The following is an 11,797-nucleotide window of genomic DNA, read 5'->3' on the forward strand; positions in this document are numbered from 1 at the left end:
TGGCAGAAGGTCAATAGTAGCCTAATGTTACATCACAATGCCTGTGTCATTCACCCCGCTTTGTCTCCTCAAGCAGACATTTTACCATCTCACATCATCACAAGAAGAAGGGTGAGTACAGTATGATAAGATATTTTGAGAAAGAGAGACAGAGACCACATTCGCATAAGTTTTATTATAGTATATTATTATTACTGTCCTATTTTATTAGTTGTTGTTAATCTCTTACTGTGCTTAATTTATAAATTGCACTCTATCATAGGTATGTATGTATAGGAAAACCATAGTATATATACTACTATATATACTATATATAGTATAGTATACTATAGTATACTATATAATATAGTATAGTATAGTATATAGTATATATACTATATAATATAATATATATATACTAATATATATATATATATATACTATATAATATAGTATAGTATAGTATACTATATAATATAGTATAGTATACTATAGTATAGTATACTATAGTATATATACTATAGTATAGTATACTATATATACTATATATAGTATTAGTATTATCTGTGGTTACAGTCATCCACTGGGGCCTTGGAACATATATTCCATGCATAAGGAGGGGCTATTGGAGTAGGATTGATACTATACTCAGGGTGAACTTGACTGATGGGTAAACTCTAGATTTATTGAAGAGGATGATTGACTTGTATATACTTTTCCTCTCTATTCATAATTTACCTGGATTTTGGAGAGAAGCTGCACTGTGACAACCTGAAACCCATAGCCACATCATAGTTGCTTTTTAATCTTTTCTCTTTACCATTTCCCCCACCCTATTCTTGGTCTCATTTTTACACGAGTTTCTAATTAAGAGAAAAACTGGTTCAAGGACTCCTCCCTAATACTTCCAATTTGGAAGGAAATCAGAATGAAGTCAAAAGGCTAAATAAAAGGTAGGAAGTGGGTGGGTGGAAAAACAGCAGCCAGGGGCAAAAATACTTCATAAAATAGATAATACAGATTTCAATAGAATTAAGGGTCAGTGATATTCCTATTAATTTAGCGCTAATACAATGAAAAAGGGGCACGTCCTTCTAGTCTCTGACCTGGTTCGTTTGCTGCCTGATCAGTGCCAGGAAACACATAAAGTCAAAATGCCATTAAGATTATCAGGCTTTTAGGGGCACCTGGGTGGCTCAGTCGGTTAAGCCTCCGACTTCGGCTCAGGTCATGATCTCACGGTTTGTGAGTTTGAACCCCGCGTCGGGCTCTGTGCTGACAGCCCAGAGCCTGGAACTTGCTTCAGATTCTGTGTCTCCCTGTCTCTCTGCCCCTTCCCTACTCACACTCTATATCTCAACAATAAATAAATGTTTAAAAAAAATTAAAGAAGAAAACGGGAACCAGAAAAAAAAAAAGATTACCAGGCTTTTGTCTAAGTGAATCTCTGGGGTTGGCAGGGCCTTATCCCCTATAAAGTTTAGTTACATATCCTATTTCTTCTCATTCCTTAGTGTGTATGTATTTATTTATTTATGCATTAATGTATTTATTTAATCATCTATCCACAGACACAGGCCTGAGTTCTTGTTCTGGGTGAAGGACTTTGCAGGAGATGTGTGACAGCTCCAGTGACCGAGTGTCCTTCTGCCCAGTTCCACAATCTGTTTTGTGACCACCCTCAACAGTCAATGCATCAACACCACAAAATTTGGGAGCTACGCCAATAGAAGCCATGCAATCATGCTGAGAACTAACCTTACAAAGAACAAGACTCAGTCGCCCGAGAAAGGGAGTGGTTTTGAACATCTCATGCCAGACCCTCTCCCCGTATTCAGACTTCAGAGAGAGAACTACCTACCTACAGGCCTTGCCTTAGTGCTTTTCCCTGAAGCAGTTCAAACAGCCCAGCCTGGACATGTATTTGAATCAGCGTAAACAGAGTTCTCCAATTAATGGGGCAAAACAGCCTTGTGTCAGTCCTGGGAAACGATGGGCTGGAACAGCAAGGGTGATTCATCAGGCAGGTCGCAACAAGGCCAATGCAAATTCTAAAATGTTTGTTTCACTCGAACTATGCTATGCACTGGCATAGTAAACACAACTACAAAACGGTTACGTCAAATGCTGCAAACAACAATATAAACTTCAAAGTTGCCCGAGGTGGAAGTAAAAGAAAGAGTAGCATAAACGTCAGAGCCAAGGATTTTAGGTAACGTTGAAAAGTAGGATTGAGTTTCAAACTTTATAACGCAGGTATTGAAAATGTCAGTTTGTTGGTAACATGTTTCACTGAGAGAAAGATGCCTGACATACTGAATGTTGTATGTGCTTTATGTATTTATGAGCTGGGTTATGGTCTTTGTGGGAAGATAAGGCAGTTTGCATGGATGACACTTCTCTCTCTCTCTCTCTCTCTCTCTCTCTCTCTCCTTTCTTCTTCATTATAACGCACTGGGCAAAATAACTTTATTTTGTTTTACCTGGGATTCTGATTAAAGTTAACACAACCAATTGTGCAGGAACTGGACAGGGAATCCTTTTTATCAAAAAATAATACCGCACCTTCTTTGTTTTCATTGGCGGTCTTACTTCTCTCTATCTGTTTGACAATTAAAGCTAGGATTTGGAACAAAATTCCCAGGAGAAATGTTATTTGTTATTTCTCTGGGGCTTGCATTAAAAAAAATGTTATTACAGTCCTTTATTTCAGGATTTTATTGTGGGGAATCCATATCTATCCAGTGCTTCTAAGGATTAGGAGGAAAGGTGTTTCCAAATGTCCTGATCTTATCTGTGCATCATCTGAATTATGCAAGGGCCCCACATTTATACATTCAGGTTGGCTCTTCATTGGAGAATAGCTCGCATAAGGTTGTTGGTATTTCCTGCCCCTGTTAGGCCAAAATTACTGTAATAACAGCCTTTCTGGCTGGATTCAGGTACTTTGCTTCAAGCCCAGACCAGAATCAGGAAATGAAGAGGCATGTGTGAAAAGGAAAACTACTGGCGTGCAGGTTTGGGGTTGGGAAAGGGGAATTTCTCAATTTTTTCATGGCATCAAAATGGTCAGCATGGGTAAGTCATTCGGAGAGAAAGAAAGAACCGCTTTTAGTGGAAATTACCGCCGGTCAGATGCTCCACTGTAACTTCCGATACTGTGTAAATGGCCTGGGTAGAGCTGAGAGGCAGGAACCTTCCTCAGGCTAGGAGTTACAACACCTAGTTTCTTTGAACGTATGTTGAGGGCTCATACAACTTGGCAAAGGTCTTCTCCAGGAAAAAGAATACAAATTAGAAATAAAAATTAAGTATGATGGTGAATATCCATTTATAATGAGCAAAGAAATGCTAAGGATTACAAATGTTTAAAAGGCTGGCCAATGTCATTTATCTTGCAAAGTCTGTAAAGGCAGCACAATATTTTTATTAGCCTGGCACACTTCTGTAATACTTTTCCCAAATTTTTTGGCTGCATACCCTTCAAATTTTGGAATATTTTGGAATATTTTGGAATATTTTCTATAGAGGATGGGATGGTAAGTGAGTCTTAACATGCAAAAACTTGCTTCTCTTCCACTACTCAGACCCACCTACTTTCAGTGCCAGGTGCTATAGGACAACCTGTAACCCTAAAATCTTTGTGTGGAAGCCAGCAGAGTTGGCATGGGGTGTGTGTGTGTGTGTGTGTGTGTGTGTGTGTGTGTGCAGAGGGTTGGAGAGTGCATGCCCAAGTCAGTCCTACACTGGGAAGGCTTGCAATAGCTATTATACACATGAACCATTTCGGATCCCATACATGGATCTTATAAAACATTAACTATAGATATTCCCAACTCAACTTTTCCTTAGCTGGATCCTAAAAATGATCAAGGCCACCCAACATGAAGAGAAATGCAATGGAGGGGAAATTGGAGTAGAAAGAGATAGCAATATTTACCAATTGTGCTTTAATCACCACTTGCGATTAAAATGTCTCACTCTTACAAGTTTTATAGCCACTATAACCGTGCGGACAAATTGGTGGGCCTCTTTCCCGTCCGGGATATTGGAAGAAGCCCATGCAAGAGGAGAGTCCTGACATTTATCTTCATTAGTTTTGCAGTAAATCTCCCTGTGGTCCTATGTGAATGTGAGCAAACGATTTAACTCTGTGACCTCAGTGTCTACATTTGTCTATTTCACTGGATCCCGGTGAGGACCAAATAAGATAAGTGCATATAATAGCTTCAAAAGAACAGACTCACCATTTTTGTAGGTCACTCAGTACGAGCTTCATGCTTGGGGAATATAGTTTACTGTCAAATGGATGAGTGGTTTGAAAATTTCAGTATCTGGAACAGTAACTCCTATTCCGAAGGTGCACTTTAACTCTTTCCAAGTAATTATCCACTCTCAGCACCCCGGAAGCAGCAGTGGGAACTAAAAGTTTGGTGGAGCTGTAAAGAGAGGATCTGAAGATTTTGAAATTTGTTTCCAGTCTTATTAGGTAGCCTGTCGATTGGTTGGTGCTGGTCTTTTAGATGCATCTTGGGTGGATGGTGTTTTGTGTGTGTGTGTGTGTGTGTACAGGAAAGCTTACAAAGTCTGAGGGGTTTCCCTCAGAGAGAGAGAGAGAGAGAGAGAGAGAGAGAGAGAATTTCGTTCTAGCAGGACTGAGTGAATTCAAAATGGGGCCTTACTGCTGGCGGATAAGGTAGGGAGGAAGGTGAATGATGAAAAGTTGGCTCACGCACACGCGCGCACACACACACACACACACACACACACACACACACACACACTTTTATTTTCCTGTTTGGTCCACACAATGAAGTTGATCCTATCTCTTACCCTTACCCTTTCTCCGAACCCATCTACTTGGTGCTTTATAAATAAATCACTGTCCGTCATCAGCCATACACCTTGTATCTTTGGCCACTTTTCAGGATATGTACTTCACCTTCCGGACCTAGTTGAAACTTTGCTTTCCCCTCAAGGCACTGATTCTTGTGCATCCCTCTCTCATGGGGCAGTTTCTTTCATGGGCCCCGGGGCCTGAAAATGCAGTAGCATCTTCTTGGTCCTTGTTGCGAGTTCCAGATCATTTCTCCCTAATCTCAAGACTTTGTTCTTCTTTCCTCCAACCCTTCTCCTTTGTTGTCAGCCTCCTACTTTGTCTATCTGACTACAGTGTAGGCTGCATATCAGTAGATGGTGTCCCTTATCTATCCCCAGTACCTGAGGTGTGCCAGGCACCTAACAGGCTTTCAATCAGTATTTGTTGAAGGAAAGAAGAGAACCAAAGAATAAGAGAAAGCGAGGAAGCATCTCCCTGTGATGTACCTCCACTCAAATTTGCAGCCTTCTTGGATCAGACACGTTAATTATCCTAACACAGATCGTGCCCACTCTCATCTCCGTGTCTGTGTTTCTGTGTTCTGCGTTCTGCATAATATAATACGTCAGACCCTGTCCCTCAGTTTTCTTGTAATTTTCTCTTTTAAGGCAGCTCGTATCTGATGTCCTTGATGGAGCTTGTACTGGCTGTTGAAGTCAAGCCAACTCTTCCTTTCAGCTCTTATTACACTCGGAGCTAAATACTTCTATACAGTACTTGCCATAGGTTTTGAAAATAACTGTACTTTGAATGCGAGAGGAGAGGCGGGTTTGTTTCTTCGATGAACGCAAATCTCCCTTTAGGGCAGACCCCATTCCTTATTCTTCGTTTATAGCCCTCCCCGTGCCTAACCTTGTGCCGGATACACGGCTTAGTAAAGACACATTCTGGGGCGCCTGGGTGGCGCAGTCGGTTAAGCGTCCGACTTCAGCCAGGTCACGATCTTGCGGTCCGTGAGTTCGAGCCCCGCGTCAGGCTCTGGGCTGATGGCTCAGAGCCTGGAGCCTGTTTCCGATTCTGTGTCTCCCTCTCTCTCTGCCCCTCCCCCGTTCATGCTCTGTCTCTCTCTGTCCCAAAAATAAATAAAAAAAACGCTGAAAAAAAAATTTAAAAAAGACACATTCGTCATACAGCAATTGAAAGCAAAATGTTGAGTTTATTTTTTACTTTTAATTTTCAGGTAGACTGTGTATGTAAACATGTACACACATGAAAGGAATTGGCATAAAAAGACATAAAAAAAAAAGAATACTGGAAGTATCTTCACTGTTGTAGAAAAGTTGCAGAAGCTCCGTGAATTCTGACCCAGTCTATGTAACGTGGGGATAAAGGGCTTCCTATATGTGATGCATGTGATGCGGTCCTGGTCCTGAGGACCAGAGGCCCTGCCCTCCCTTGAGCATGTTCTCATAGTTATGTCAGCCTACAGGGACCTACTTCACAGCAGGCTGGGCCACGGTCAAGCTCTGGCCATCTTAGGGCAGTGCAAGGAGGGAGAGTCACTTTCTGTTTCATAAGCCGAACGACATTGAATGAAATTCCAGTATTTGAGGGCTGGGCACATAGGAGTTAGGAGGATGGAGACTGGAGAGCAATTATAGTTCTGGTTAAAGGACTGAAGAAAGAATCCAGAGTATCTGGGCCGTCCCATCCTCCAAGGACTGTGATTTCTCTGAAATGATTGGTCATAAGTAACACCCATGAGACCTTCCAGTTACAAAGAATTGGCCATTGATAATGTTCCCTTTCGCTTGATTTTTAGGCCAGAGAGCAGGGGAAAACTGAGAGTTCAACTCTGCTCTCCTCCAGAAGGTTTTTGGCGAAGGATTGTCTATCAAAACTGTTCTAGCCTCTTATTTCCTACATAATCCCAAGCAAATGCTGTGAGAAGAAAGGAGTAGTGCCATTGCCAAGTTGACATGGGAGAACGCAGAATTTCACTCCTAGATCTATTTACCCATTGCACACCTGTATTCTGTGCGACGTACTCTTTTATTCTTGTGAAAAACATTTCACATTCACACGTTCCAATAAAACTGAAATAAGCCACGTTCAAATGCCAGATATGTAACAAAGCCGTTATCAGCAGGGATCGTCTCTAAAACTCTCTTTAGAAAATACAGTTTTAGGGGCGCCTGGGTGGCTCAGTCGGTTAAGAGGCCGACTTCGGCTCAGGTCATGATCTCGCGGTCCATGAGTTCGAGCCCCGCGTCGGGCTCTGTGCTGACAGCTCAGAGCCTGGAGCCTGTTTCAGATTCTGTGTCTCCCTCTCTCTGACCCTCCCCCATTCATGCTCTGTCTCTCTCTGTCTCAAAAATAAATAAACGTTAAAAAACTTAAAAATAAAAAAAAGAATATACATTTTTAACATTTTAAAGGAGACCTGCAGAAAGCTGGCATACCGGTTGGAAGGAAATTTGTACGATAGATTTTCTCGAATCAATTTTTTTTTTCCTCACCACTGCTTTTAGCCTTGTCTACAATATTCTCAAAGGCAATGGTCTCTGAGCTCCTGCCAACATCCCTGCATTAATCTGCTGTAACAAAGTACCACAAACTGGGCGGCTTCAACAAGAGAGATTGGTTGTCTCACAGTTCTGGAGGCCGGAAGTCGGAGATCAAGGTGTTGGTAGAGTTGGATCCTCTGAGGGCCGTGAGGGAGAATCTGTCCCATCCTTTTCTGGAGCTTCTAGTGCTTTGCTGATACATCACCTGCTCTCTTTTTCACTTGACCTTTTCCCAAAGTTTGTATCTGCCTTTATGTCCAAATTTCCCCATTTTATAAAGCCACAAGTCATATTGGATTAGCGCCCACTCGAAGGACCTCATCTTAACTTGTTTAAATCTACAAAGACCCTGTTTCCAAATGAGGCACATTCTGAGGTACTGGGGATTAGGACTTCAATACATCTTTTATTGGGGGGGGGAGACAAACTTCAGCCCTTAAAAATCTTTGTTTGTTCCTAACTAATAATTGCATTGAAAGGCAGGCAATGGCTCTCACAGCTGTGGGTCGTGGTGTGTGTAATCCTTGAGATGCCTAGGTATTTTAGTAAGATTGATGATGTCGGTTTTCTAAAAAGAAAAAGGTTGAGACGACTATAAATGTGGCCCCCAAGTTCAAATGGCTGCTGGAGGAGGGAGTATTGTTGGAGTAGAAGCTGAAGTGCACCTGGGATTCTTTGGCCAATACATGTGAGAGCAAACGTCCCTTTATGCACCGTGTGGGTTTCCTCCCATTCTATTACCCAGTAGGGGTGAAAAGCAAAGGAAGAGCAAAATTAAGGGAGGAAAAAGAATTCTAAGAAATCTTTGCTTGATATACTTGACATCTTGAGAGCTTTTCAAACTTTTACCACCAGGTGATTGTTGATCATAAATATGCAGAGCATTTACCAGTAACAACACGCACAGCATACAAAGGACTCTTTGTTGGGCTTCTTTGGAATCTGCCCTTGATTAGTTGCTCATCACTTATCCCTGCCTCGGGCACAGTGGATGATCAGCCTCCCTCCAGATGACTCAACTAATAACAAGCAGCATGCTGGGCACTGTCGGGTGACTCACAGATGGAGCTGAAGACCAATCCAGAAAGCTGTTCCTCACGTGCATACTGGATAACCCAGCACTGGCGATTCAGGTGCCAGGCAGACCCCGGAGGTTCACTGGAAAATTCTGCCCACTTTGTGGTGTGCTTGGAAACTCCTAGAATAAAATGGTAAGGGGAAAAAAAAATCACCATAGATCCGCTCCCCACGGGTAACTTATTTAGAGTGAAAGAGCGAGTAACTCTTAGCACCATTTGTGGTAGATATGAAGACACTCAGAAATAGAGGGACTGACGTCTCTTGGTGATGGCTGGGTAAACAGAGCAACATCCCTTTACGCTTGGGTATCTATTCTCTCTTTTTTAAATCACTGGGATGTGGTGAGCAGCCCTTTTATCTTGTTTTACTTTATTTAACTAATAAATTAGGAGCTGCCAGATCTTACAATCTACATATTTTAAAACTAGCCTATTACTATTCTAAAATCGTCTCTGTTTATGTCCCAGGTATGACTACACATTTGATAGGAGGGGTCAATAAAGATGTACATAAGATAGGGCATTCCTACTCCATAAGCTATCTTTTTTCCTTTCCTTTCCTTTCCTTTCCTTTCCTTTCCTTTCCTTTCCTTTCCTTTCCTTTCCTTCCCTTCCCTTCCCTTCCCTTCCCTTCCCCTCCCCTCCCCTCCCCTCCCCTCCCCTCCCCTCCCCTCCCCTCCCCTCCCTTCTCTTCTCTTCTCTTCTCTTCTCTTCTCTTCTCTTCTTTTCTTTTCTTTCCTCTTTTTCAGTTCTAAAGCAGGGGAGTTGATCATACAGTGTCTAGAGTCAGACTGCCTGGTTTATTAGAATTTTAGCTTTAGCAGGACTTTGGGCGAGTTATTTCATCTTTCTGTGCCTTATCGCTCTGTCTCTGTCTCTCTCTCTCCAAACCTACTGCCTTCAGACCAGGTGTGTACCAAAGGAGGCGGTCTTCCTCCAGTCCTGCCGGGGACCCTTGGGTGGCTTTCACAGACCCCATTCTACTCCTTCCCTCTCCATTATGAAAAGCAGCCTTCTCTGTTTATGGAACACAACTTGCCCCCTGTCTAGGTCTCTCTACTTCACAGATAACTGCTTCCATTATGAACACTTTCTTCACCACCACTCTTTGTTTTCTCACCTCTCCGATCTCTTCTGCAGCTGAGCCCTACACTCCCTCGGCAGTCCCTGGTCCGACTTGAGAACCTTCCCATGCCAGGTGAAACATTTCGCCAAATCTCATACTTCACACGTCGGCGATCCACAAATACTTTTATTAGCTTCCTTGTGTGCAAGCCGCCAGAAGCTGTATGTCATTTTTCCTCCGTGAAACCAACATTCAACTCAACCGTAAGAACGACGACAGCAACAATAATAATCATTTCCATGAAGTTAACCTGGTTAGTGTGTGGGTACAGGTTTTTCAAACCCGAATTACGAAATAGATCCAAGGATAAAGATAAGGATCCAAACATTAACAACACCAGATATCGCTATGCCTTCCTGTCATACAGCCCAGGACGCTGACGGGGAACGCTGGATGGGGGGTAGGTGGGGAGTTGGAGCAGAGAGAGGAACTTACAGCTGTGAAGGGAGGGCCTCGTAGGTAGCCCTCAGTTCAAGATGCTGGCTTTCTTACTGTTTCCTTTAGAGACTTAAGCTGGGCTCTAAGGCCTCAGAATCTGATGTAAATGTGAATGTACATGTAATGTAAGTGTAAATGTTAATAACAAGGTCCCGACTAAAAGAATACTGTTTATTTTCGGGAGACCATTGTCAGATGCAACTGATGCTATAGTCATTGTCCTTATGCTGGAAACACCCAACAGGGTCCCTCTACTCATGTCCCACCTCTGGGGTCTGAGGACCATCTACTAATTCAGAGGCACCTGGTGTGTCTTCAAAATGCAGATTCAAATTCAACAGGTAATTTTGATGGACCCTAGAGTCTGAGAGCTACCGCCTTCCGGGCTTCGGGCCTCAGTAGGGTTCATTTCGCATATGGCTGCACTACACAGTGAAGCTTGAGTTGCTCAAGAAAATGCCGGAACGATGAGACGTTAGACACGTATCGCAAGCGTTCGTTTTAACCTTCAGATCTCCTACCGTTTCTTAAAATCAATGTTGATAGTCGTGGTGACAAATAAAATCAACTTCAGAAGGAATTCCCTGGAAATATAAAATATAGTAACTCCTCACTCAATCCTTTGGGCTCCATTCAGTCCTTTCCTGGAAAAAGATGAGGACACCATTTGGGATCATAGCCCTGCTGGCCACAGGGGAGCTTCCGAAAGCGGAGTCATCCTACGTTAAGGGAAGGCCTTAGTCACTTCACTAGAAGTGTTCCAATTCCTGCTGTGTAATTGAGCTCTGTGAACAATGGAAGGAGGACACCAGATTAAAGAATATTGTCTTCTTGATGCAGAAGACTTCACTTATCTCTTTAAAGAATTTACTCATGCAGGGCTAAGGGATGGCCTGTTTCTTCCCTGTGAATCAGTGGAGGGTTTCACTGGGAACAGAGACCCAGACACCCCTGAGCCCCCAGGCATGTGGTTGGGGAAGGAGGGCAGCCTGGCTCCTGGGACCACCTTGGGTCAGGGGTCCCCTCTGCTTTCCTGTCATCAAGTCTTCAGGAAAGAGATCCCAAGAGGTCCCTTGGAACTATGAACCGGTGTTTTACAGCATACAGTCTGCACAAATAAAACACTTTCTCTCTTTCTGTCTTCCCAAATAGCATTTTGAAGACTTGGACATCTAGGAATTTATTTGAAGGGCTTAGGATAGAGGTCACGTTAGCTAATTAAGAGACTTTTTTTTTTTTTTTTTCTGTTTTCCACCTCTTCAATTTGCATCTCGGGCTATAGCTTGGTTGTTTTCATCCCTTGCAGTGTATTAGAGTCATCCATGGAGCTTTGAGAAATTCCAACACCCTGGTCCCATTACTGGAGAGAGCCTGATTCAGTTGGTCTTGGGTAGGTCTTTAGCATCAGTTTCAAAGCCCAGCATCACGGGTTTCAAAGCTTCCAGCTGATTCTCAGTGTAGCCAAAGTTGAGAGTCACTGCTAGTTTTATGACATGACATTTACAAAAAGCCAGTGGTATTAAAATCAACTACCACCAATGACAACAAAACTTCCGATTCGACAGATCCTAACATTTCAGTGGTTGAGGGAGGCATTGTTCTTGGTTTGAGATTTTTCTGGGAATTTGACCACATTTCACATTTAAACGCCCGGGCCAGAATCCCAGGACTCAACACTCTAAAAAGACAGACAGAAGATTTTTCCATCACGCCGTGGTGAAGCAGTAACAGCAATACCCAAATTCATGTTTGTGTCCGGTTTGAGGGCAGAATGCGGCAAGATATTCAG

At 42.7% G+C, this 11,797-nt stretch overlaps 1 long non-coding RNA gene across 1 annotated transcript; it reads left to right on the forward strand.

The window, feature by feature from the left end:
• The first annotated feature begins 43 nt into the window (after positions 1 to 43).
• Positions 44 to 6,907, forward strand: LOC109499904. Its single transcript, XR_002157477.3, has 3 exons — positions 44 to 111; positions 1,551 to 2,191; positions 6,621 to 6,907. It is a non-coding gene; the product is annotated as an uncharacterized LOC109499904 (long non-coding RNA).
• The last annotated feature ends 4,890 nt before the right edge of the window (positions 6,908 to 11,797 follow it).

Source organism: Felis catus, chromosome B2 (genome assembly GCF_018350175.1).
Source record: "Felis catus isolate Fca126 chromosome B2, F.catus_Fca126_mat1.0, whole genome shotgun sequence".
NCBI classification, from domain to species: domain Eukaryota; kingdom Metazoa; phylum Chordata; class Mammalia; order Carnivora; family Felidae; genus Felis; species Felis catus.